Here is an 11,275-nt window from a genome sequence, read left to right as displayed (position 1 = left end):
GTATTGTAATTCCAGCAGCCAGTACAGGCAGGGATAGTAGGAGTAGAACTGCTGTAATTAGTACTGATCATACAAATAGGGGGGTTTGATACTGGGATATTGCAGGGGGTTTTATGTTGATAATAGTAGTAATGAAATTAATTGCCCCTAAAATAGAAGAGACTCCGGCTAAATGTAAGGAGAAAATTGTAAGATCAACGGATGCTCCTGCATGGGCCAGATTGCCAGCCAGTGGGGGGTAAACGGTCCACCCCGTTCCTGCACCTGCTTCTACCATAGAAGATGCTAATAGTAGAAGAAAAGATGGAGGAAGAAGTCAGAAGCTCATGTTATTTATTCGGGGGAATGCCATGTCCGGAGCACCAATTATTAATGGCACTAGTCAGTTTCCAAAGCCCCCAATTATAATGGGCATGACTATGAAGAAGATTATTACGAAAGCATGGGCGGTTACGACGACGTTATAAATTTGATCGTCGCCTAGTAAAGTACCGGGCTGACCTAGTTCGGCTCGGATGAGGAGGCTCAAGGCAGTGCCTACTATGCCGGCTCATGCTCCAAATAGTAAGTATAAAGTACCAATATCTTTGTGATTAGTAGAGAACAGTCATCGGTTAATGAACATAGGTAAAATGGCTGATAAAAGCATTAGACTGTAAATCTAAAAATAGAGGTTTAAGTCCTCTTTTTGCCAAGCTCTGTGGTGAATTTTCATATTGAATTGCAAATTCAAAGAAGCAGCCTAGACGCCGCCGGGGCTTCTCCCGCCTTTTTTTTCTACGCGGCGGGAGAAGGTAGATTGAAGCCAGTTACTAGGGTATTTAGCTGTTAACTAAAATTTCGTGAGGTAGAAGCTCACCAATCTAGGGAGGGCTTAGCTTAATTAAAGTGTTTGATTTGCATTCAATTGATGTAAGATAGATTCTTGCAGCCCTTAGAGGTGATTTGGTCAGGGGTTAAGTGTATAGCACTTGCTTAGAGCTTTGAAGGCTCTTGGTCTGGTCTAACCTAAACTCCTAGTCCAAGACTGATAATATAGGTGTTAGCGGGAGTAGTATAGTTGAGATAATGATTAAGGGGGGTAGTAGGGTTGCCTTTTTTGTGTACTCGAATTGTCATTTTATTTTTATGTTATTTGTGGACGGGAATATGGTAAGTGCGGTGCTATATGTGAGTCGCAGGTAGAAATATAAGTTAAGTAGAGCGGTGATGGCTATTAGTGTTGGAATAATAATTATGTTATTTTTTGTTAATTCTTGAATAATTATTCATTTAGGGATGAAGCCAGATAATGGGGGTAGTCCTCCTAGGGATAATATTAAGATTAAGATTATGGAGGTGATTAGGGGAAATTTATTTCATATGTGGGATAAGGATAAGGTTGTGGTGGATGAGTTTAATATGAATAGTATGAAGGTAGATAGTGTTATTAGAATATATAAAGTTAAGTTTAGGATTATTATTGTAGGGTTGTAAATAATGATAGCGGCTATTCAGCCTATGTGGGCAATGGAGGAGTATGCTATGATTTTTCGTAGTTGAGTTTGATTTAGTCCGCCTCAGCCTCCTACTAGAACGGATGCGAGGGCTATTAGTATAAGAAGGTTGGTGTTAATTGATGGGGAGATTTGATATAGGATGGATATAGGTGCGATTTTTTGTCATGTTAGTAGGATTATTCCTGATATAAGTGTTACTCCTTGTGCTACTTCGGGAACTCAGAAGTGGAATGGAGATAGGCCTAGTTTTATTGTTAGGGCGGTGGTTATTATGATGGATGCGATGGGGTTTGAGATTTTTGAGATTACTCATTGGCCGGAGTAAAGAAGGTTAATGGTGACTCCTATTATTAGTAATATTGAGGCAGTAGCTTGTGTAAGAAAATATTTTGTAGAGGCTTCTATGGCTCGTGGATTATACTTTTTTATGAGGATAGGGATGATGGCTAGCATGTTTATTTCGAATCCAATTCAGATCAGTAATCAGTGCGAGCTTAGTATGACGATTATGGTCCCTGCCATGATAGTTGCTATAATAATAGTGAGAATAGGGGGTTTTATTAGTACGGGAAGGGTATAAACCAACATTTTCGGGGTATGGGCCCGATAGCTTAATTTAGCTGACCTTACTGTAGAATATAGTGTAAGTTTGGTAGCACGAAGATCTTTGAATTCTTAAGATTAGGTTCGAAGCCTATTATTCTAGAAATAAGAGGATTTAAACCTCTATTATTTACTCTATCAAAGTAACTCTTTTATCAGACATATTTCTTATGTTTGGGGTGGGATACTCGCGGTAATAATGGGTAAGGCAACATGTCATATGCATAGGGCTAAAGTTAGGGGTAGAAAATTTTTTCACAATAAGTGTATTAATTGATCATAGCGGAATCGAGGGTATGATGCTCGAATTCATAGGAAGCAGATAGTTAGTAAGAGGGTTTTTATAGTGAAGTTAATAGAGTAGAGTTCTGGTATAAATGGGTTGTGGAATGCACCGAAGAATAGAATTGTTGTGAGGATATTTATTATAATGATATTTGCGTACTCTGCTAGAAAGAATAGGGCAAAAGGACCCGCTGCATACTCTACGTTAAATCCAGAAACTAGTTCGGATTCTCCTTCAGTTAAGTCGAAGGGGGCTCGGTTAGTTTCTGCTAGAGTAGAAATGAATCATATCATGGCTAGGGGCCAGGCCGGAAAGATTAGTCATATATGTTCTTGGGTGATAATTAGTGTGGATAGTGTAAATGACCCGTTTATTAGGAGGACTGATAGGAGAATGATTGCTAGTGTTACTTCATATGAGATTGTTTGAGCTACTGCTCGGAGGGCTCCGATTAGAGCGTATTTGGAGTTTGAGGCTCATCCTGACCAAAGGATGGAGTATACGGCGAGACTTGATATTGCTAGTATGAATAGGACTCCTAAGTTTATATTAATGAGTGGGTAGGGCATTGGGAGAGGGATTCATATAGTTAGGGCTAGTGATAGAGCTAGAATGGGGGCTAGAATGAATATTGATATGGAGGATGTAAGTGGTCGTAGAGGTTCTTTTGTGAAGAGTTTTACTGCATCTGCGATTGGTTGAAGGAGGCCGTAGGGGCCTACGATATTAGGCCCTTTTCGAAGTTGTATGTAGCCTAAGACTTTTCGTTCAACGAGGGTGAGGAAGGCTACGGCAAGAAGGATTGGGATGATAAGAGAGATAATGTTGATAAAGAACATTTTGTTAGGGAGAGGAATTGAACCTCTGATAATAAAGGTTTAAGTTTTACGCAGTTACCGGGCTCTGCCACCCTAACAAAGCCCCTTTTCTCGGGCTTATGAGGAGATAAACTGGTTAGATTGAGTTGACTTCATCTATTAGTTTTAAGGCGCCTTTGTGAGGTAGGCCTTACATCCCTTGTCCTTTCGTACTGGGGGAGGTTATATAATAGATAGAAACCGACCTGGATTACTCCGGTCTGAACTCAGATCACGTAGGACTTTAATCGTTGAACAAACGAACCCTTAATAGCTGCTGCACCATTAGGATGTCCTGATCCAACATCGAGGTCGTAAACCCTATTGTCGATATGGACTCTTGAATAGGATTGCGCTGTTATCCCTAGGGTAACTTGTTCCGTTGATCAAAAATTATTGGATCAATAAGTGATGTTATATTTTGACTTGTGGGTCTAAATTTTAATCACTCGGGAGTTTTTTTATATTCCGAGGTCACCCCAACCTAAATTGCTAACCCACAATAATGGTGTAATGTTATGCCTTGTAGGTATTTAGTATCCATAAGTTTGGGTTAGTTAATTAAAGCTCCATAGGGTCTTCTCGTCTTATTGTGGCATTCCCGCCTCTTCACGGGAAGGTCAATTTCACTGATTGGGAATAAGAGACAGTTAAACCCTCGTGTGGCCATTCATACAAGTCCTTATTTAGAGAACAAATGATTATGCTACCTTTGCACGGTCAGGATACCGCGGCCGTTAAACAAGTGTCACTGGGCAGGCAGTGCCTCCAATACTAGAAATGCTGGAGGTGATGTTTTTGGTAAACAGGCGGGGTTTGTGTTTGCCGAGTTCCTTTTACTCCTTTTAATCTTTCCTTAAATGCATGCCTGTGTTGGGTTAACAATAGGGTAGATAAGTATTTCATTTTTGGGTTGATATTATCAGATTGTTAACTATCAGTGGTCTATCCGTTTCTGATATAAGCTTATGCGGGGAGAAAATAGTTCTTGTTACTCATACTAGCATTGTTGCTTCTATATTTAAATAGAATGGCCCAGGAGGTATAATTAGGAGTTGATGTAATATGATTGGGATTAAGTTATATTGTTTGTTGAGCTGGAACGCTTTCTCAATTGGTGGCTGCTTTTAAGCCAACTATGGTGATGTTAGTATATACTCTCTAATAAAGGTTGTATCCTGATTCTAAGAAGCTGTACCTTCTTAGACTATATTTTAAATTTACATTAAAATTTTGTTTTTTTTAGGTAAATTTAAAGTTGAACTAAAATTCTGTTTGTGGGCAACCAGCTATCACCAGGCTCGTTAGGCTTTTCACCTCTACCCACAAATCTTCTCACTATTTTGCTACATAGATGAGTTGATCCTTTTAGATTGTTTATGGGTAGCTCGTCTGGTTTCGGGGAGCTTAGCTTAAGTTCTCTTTGTTAAGTCGTTTCTGGCTAGTTCATTATGCAAAAGGTAAAAGGGGTAATCTTTGCTGTTTAATACTGTTAAGATGTCTTTCATCATTCCCTTACGGTACTATCTCTATCGCTCCAATTAAAATTTCTATCTCCTATACTTTTATTATTTAACTAAATGTTTTACTTTATATGTCTGTGATACTTAAGTTTGGGGTTAGTTGGGCTAGCTTTTGTTCAAAGTGGTCATAAGTAATGAAATCTTCTGGGTGTAGGCCAGACGCTTTAGTTAAGCTACACTTTGATTAATCCAAGCACACCTTCCGGTATGCTTACCTTGTTACGACTTGTCTCCTCTTGTGTCTTAGTTAAGTTAATATGGTTATGGTTGTGTCTTATTACTTGAGGAGGGTGACGGGCGGTGTGTGCGTGCTTCATGGCCCTATTCAATTAAGCTCTCTATTCTTAATTTACTACTAAATCCTCCTTCAGTTTTTAATTTCATAAAAACGTTCGTGGAATGTTCTTGGGTAGAAAATGTAGCCCATTTCTTCCCACCCCATAAGTTACACCTTGACCTAACTTTTTTATGTAAAATGATTGTGCTTACTATTCTACCTTTTGAGGGTTTGCTGAAGATGGCGGTATATAGACTGAATTAGCAAAGGGTGGTGAGGTTTATCGGGGTTTATCGATTATAGAACAGGCTCCTCTAGAGGGATATAAAGCACCGCCAAGTCCTTTGAGTTTTAAGCTATTGCTAGTAGTCCTCTGGCGAATTATTTTGTTGTAAAATTATCTATGTTTAGGGCTAAGCATAGTGGGGTATCTAATCCCAGTTTGGGTCTTAGCTATCGTGTAGTCAGATTATTATAAAGTCACTTTCGTGGTCTATTTTATGGTAACTGTAGCTTTTTACGGCTTAGTTAAGTTTTAACTTTAGTGCAAAGGTATCTTAAACACGCTTTACGCCGTGGGCCTATTAGTTTGGGTTAATCGTATGACCGCGGTGGCTGGCACGAAATTTACCAACCCTTTTTAGTATGGCTTAGTCAAACTTTCGTTTATGGCTTAATTTTTATCACTGCTGTATCCCGTGGGGGTGTGGCTTAGCAAGGTGTTATGAGCTACTTAAGAGTGTGCTTGATACCTGCTCCTTTAGATCACTGCTGATTTTAAGGGCATTCTCACTGGGGCGTGGAGACTTGCATGTGTAAGTCTACTAAGAACTAATAGGAAGGCTAGGACCAAACCTTTGTGTTTATGGAGTCGTGCGACTCATCTTGGCATTTTCAGTGCCTTGCTTTATTAATTAAGCTACATTAACTTATACTGAAATTGTAGTGTGTATAATAAATAAAATACATAGTAAATATGAGAGGAAAAAAAAAGGGGATGCTATCTATAGATAGACCACGAGATCGAATGCGTGTAAGACTGTTGTGTTAAGTTAACTAGAGTAGCAATACATTTGTATACAATTTAAATAAAGCTTGTGAGTATTGTATGCACTTAGTCCTGTTTTTGGGGTTTGGCAGGACATAAATAAGTGTATAATAGATGACATGAGTTTATGGGGGGTAAGGGGGGTTTGTATAAGTTAACTTAATGTCTTGCGCGTGTACGTACGTGTACACACGTGTACGTACGTGTACACACGTGTACGTACGTGTACACACGTGTACGTACGTGTACGTACGTGTACGTACGTGTACACACGTGTACGTACGTGTACACACGTGTACGTACGTGTACACACGTGTACGTACGTGTACACACGTGTACGTACGTGTACACACGTGTACGTACGTGTACACACGTGTACGTACGTGTACACACGTGTACGTACGTGTACACACGTGTACGTACGTGTACACACGTGTACGTACGTGTACACACGTGTACGTACGTGTACACACGTGTGTCCTAGAATTATATGTCCTGAAACCATTGACTGAATAGCACCTTGATTTTATGCGTGAGTTGATAAATGATAATGAATAAGTCCAGCTACAAGTTATTTGACTGCATTAGGGCCGCGACGGGCATATTCCCTGAGAGCAGAAGATAAGTTAGAGTTAGTGCCGTTGCGGTCATAGATGAGTGATAGCAGATTCCCCCCCTAAAAATAAAAGATACCAAATGCATGACACCACAGTTATGTGTGATCATGGGCTGATTAGTCACTAGTCCATCGAGATGTCCCATTTGCGAGAATTAGTAGGATTGGAATAAATAGAGTCATGGCCCTGAGGTAAGAACCAGATGCCAGGTATAGTTTCATGATAGTAACCCCCACATTAGCATGGGCCCGGAGCGAGAAGAGTGACATTACAGGCAAGGATTGATGGTTTCTCGAGGCATGGTGATTAAGCCCTTATTGGACTAAGTGATATGCATCTAGTTACTGTTGAGGATCAATGGGTTGTGGAATTGGACTAGACATGTCCTATGTAAAGATATAATATCATGTACATGCTTATATGCATGGGGCAAGCCATTAATGCACGACGTACATAGGGGAGGGAAAGAAGGATTTTTTGGAGATACTGACATAGCACAGTAGAGGTGGTCCAATATATGAATGTAGGGGGTGTCAGGGAATAGTTTAAGAAGAATTTCAGCTTTGGGTGCTGATGGTGGAGCAAGAGCTTCTTCCTTGAGTCTTAGGGAGGGCGACTACTCTCCATTTTTGGTTTACAAGACCAAGGTAATGATTATACTACAAAGACTCTTCATTTTAGAAGATTATTTTCGATAACGCTAATTGTTGGCATTAGAATCAATAGGATGGTGAAATATAGAATTGAGGCGACCTGTCCGATAATGATGAAAGGGTGTTCAACTGGCTGTCCTCCAATCCAAGTTAAAGTGAGAAGATCGGCGACTAAAAGTCAGAATAGGCATTGGCTGAGGGGTCGGAATATTATACTGCGTTGCTTAGATGTGTGGAGGAATGGAATGAATGCTAAAATTAGGATGGAGAATACTAGGGCGAGTACACCTCCTAATTTATTAGGGATAGATCGTAGGATGGCATAGGCGAATAGGAAGTATCATTCAGGTTTGATATGTGGAGGGGTGTTTAGGGGGTTTGCAGGGGTGTAGTTGTCTGGATCTCCTAATAGGTCTGGTGAAAATAAAACTAGTGATATTAAGACTAGGAGCAGGAGTAGGATTCCTAGGATATCTTTAATTGTGTAGTAGGGGTGAAACGGAATTTTGTCTGAGTCTGATGTGATTCCTGAGGGGTTGTTGGATCCGGTTTCGTGTAGAAATAGGAGGTGTACTATTGCTAGAGCTGCGATGATGAATGGAAAGATAAAATGAAATGCAAAGAATCGTGTTAAGGTTGCTTTGTCTACTGAGAAGCCACCTCAGATTCACTCTACTAAGTTGGTTCCGATATAGGGGATGGCGGAGAGAAGGTTAGTGATTACAGTTGCCCCTCAAAATGATATTTGTCCTCACGGCAGTACATAGCCTATGAATGCTGTGGCTATGGTTGCGAATAGTAGTACAATTCCAATGTTTCATGTTTCTATGAATACATAGGATCCATAGTATAGGCCTCGTCCCACATGTATGAATAGGCAGATGAAGAATATGGAAGCGCCATTTGCATGTATATAGCGGATAATTCAGCCGTAGTTAACGTCTCGACAGATGTGGGTGACCGATGAAAAAGCTGTGGCCGTGTCCGATGTGTAGTGTATAGCTAGAAATAAACCTGTTAGAATCTGTAGAATCAAGCATACTCCTAATAAGGACCCGAAATTCCATCAAGCAGAGATGTTAGATGGCGCTGGGAGGTCAATGAATGAATTGTTGACAATTTTGGCTAGTGGGTGGGTTTTTCGAATGTTGGTCATTAATGTTCTTATAGTTGAAATACAACGATGATTTTTCATGTCATTAGTCATGGTTAAATTCCATGTAGGAATAATGATAACATACATTGTATTTATTTTAAGTATCGTTTTTGTGATGAGTTTTGTGGGTTTTGCCACTAAACCATCTCCTATTTATGGTGGGCTTGTGCTAATTATTAGCGGTGGGATTGGTTGTGCGATTGTTCTGAATTTTGGGGGTTCTTTTTTAGGGCTGATAGTGTTTTTAATTTATTTGGGGGGTATATTAGTAGTATTTGGTTATACAACTGCTATGGCTACTGAGCAATACCCTGAGGTGTGAGTTTCAAATAAGGCTGTTCTAGCGGCTTTTATTACTGGTCTATTGTCTGAGTTGTTGACTGCTTGCTATATTTTGAAGGATGATGAGGTGGAGGTAGTATTAAAGTTTAATGGAATAGGGGATTGGGTAATTTATGATACGGGGGACTCTGGGTTTTTTAGTGAAGAGGCTATGGGTATTGCGGCTTTATATAGTTATGGAACCTGGTTGGTGATTGTTACAGGTTGGTCGCTGTTAACTGGTGTGTTGGTTATCATGGAAGTTACCCGTGGTAATTAAGGATTAGTAGGCTGAGAATTATAGTTAGTATGAACGATAGGAAATAGAGCTTGATGAGACCCTTTTGATTTGAAATAAGGGTAGAAGATTTTATTTGGAAATACGAGATTGATTTGGGTAGGATGTTTTCTAGTCAGATGGAGTCCAGAAGTATAGATGCTGATTTCTGGCTGATGGTTAAACTTGTTTTAGGTGTGAGGCGGTGCATAATGGTTGGATAATAGCCAAGGAGGGTGGAAAATTTAAAGTAATTAGATGGATAGTTAAATTTGAGTCCTTGTATGGTAAGGTTTAGTTCTAGTGCCAGGATGAAACCCAAGATAGTTACTGCAAGGGCTATCATTTTTAGATAATGAGGCATAGTTATCTGTGGGATGGTGGTGGGTGTGATGCTGTGGGAGATAATGTATCCTGCAAATACACTTCCGATAAGGAGTCGTTTAATAGAGTTAATTAGGAGAGGATTATTCTCGTTGATAAGGATTATAGGGGAGAAGCGGGGCTGGCCTAGTAGAGCGAAGAATATAATTCGGGTGCTGTAGGCAGCGGTTAGGGATGTGGCAACGAGTGTAATTAAGAGGGCTCAGGCGTTGGTATTCGACGTGTTAGCGGACTCGATGATCAGGTCTTTGGAGTAGAATCCTGTAAGGAAAGGTATGCCTGTTAATGCGAGGCTTCCGACAATCAGGGAAGTTGTGGTGAAGGGAAGGACTTTAAATAGGCCACCTATCTTTCGAATGTCTTGTTCATCGTTTAGGCTGTGGATAATTGACCCTGAACATATGAATAACATAGCTTTAAAAAATGCGTGAGTGCAGATGTGTAAGAAGGCTAGGTAAGGCTGGTTAATGCCAATTGTTACTATTATTAGGCCTAGTTGGCTTGAGGTAGAGAACGCTACAATTTTTTTGATATCGTTCTGTGTAAGAGCGCAGATTGCAGTAAATAGTGTAGTAATAGCCCCTAAGCATAAAGTGAGGGTTTGAATAGTTTGATTATGCTCTATTAGTGGATGAAAGCGGATAAGAAGAAATACTCCTGCTACAACTATTGTGCTTGAGTGAAGTAGGGCTGATACAGGAGTGGGGCCTTCTATGGCTGAGGGGAGTCAGGGATGTAAGCCGAATTGAGCAGATTTACCGGTAGCTGCTAATAGTAAGCCAAGTAGCGGCAAATTAAAATTATCGTTTGTTGTAATAAAGATTTGTTGAAGGTCTCATGTGTTTAAGTTCAATAGAAACCATGCTATGGTTATAATGAAGCCTACATCTCCAATACGGTTATAGAGGATAGCTTGTAGGGCAGCTGTATTTGCATCGGTTCGGCCGTATCATCATCCAATAAGTAAAAATGATATAATGCCAACTCCTTCTCAGCCAATGAATAGTTGGAATATGTTGTTTGCGGTGACTAAGACTATTATAGTAATAAGAAATAAGAGAAGATACTTGAAAAATCGGTTAATATAAGGATCGGAGTGTATATATCATATAGAAAACTCTATAATAGACCACGTGACAAAAAGGGCTACGGGCACAAAGATTATTGAGAAGTAGTCTAATTTAAAACTCATGGATAGTTTTATGGTCTGGATTGTTATTCAATGTCAGTTTGAAACAATTGTTTCCTGTCCTGAGTAGATGAATATTATTGTGGGAATTATGCTAATTATGAATGCGTAAGAAGTAGCGGTTTTTACATAGTATGGGTATAGCTTATTTTTGTAGAGTTTAGTAGAGGTTATAATGATGGGCAAAGTAAGAATGACTAGAGCTGTGATTATGCATGAAGTAAATATATTTATTACTTTTATTTGGAGTTGCACCAATTTTTTGGTTCCTAAGACCAATGGATTACTTCTATCCTATAAAAGTTGAAAAAGCCATGTTCTTATACATGGGAGCATGAGTTAGCAGTTCTTGCAGTACTTTTTCGGTAAGCAAAAAGGTTTGAGCTTTTATTATTAGATTCACAATCTAATGTTTTTGTTAAACTATGCTTACAGTAGATGGGACCGAGAATAATTTTAGGGTTAAGGGATAGGAGGAGTAGAGGCAGTAGATGCAAGGTTATTAGGGCATTTTCTCGTGTGAATGACGGTTTGATATTTTTGATATGGTGGGAATATTTACCACGCTGTGTGGTGATTAGTATA

At 39.6% G+C, this 11,275-nt stretch overlaps 1 pseudogene; it reads right to left on the bottom strand.

Moving 5' to 3' along the window:
- Window positions 1–4,950: 4,950 nt before the first annotated feature.
- LOC144309725 (18S ribosomal RNA) lies at window positions 4,951–5,905 on the bottom strand (annotated as a pseudogene).
- Window positions 5,906–11,275: the final 5,370 nt, after the last annotated feature.

This window comes from Canis aureus, unplaced genomic scaffold (genome assembly GCF_053574225.1).
Source record: "Canis aureus isolate CA01 unplaced genomic scaffold, VMU_Caureus_v.1.0 ptg000200l_RagTag, whole genome shotgun sequence".
Classification (NCBI taxonomy): domain Eukaryota; kingdom Metazoa; phylum Chordata; class Mammalia; order Carnivora; family Canidae; genus Canis; species Canis aureus.
Note: the sequence above shows the minus strand (reverse complement) of the source record. Positions and strands in the feature narration are given on the sequence as shown.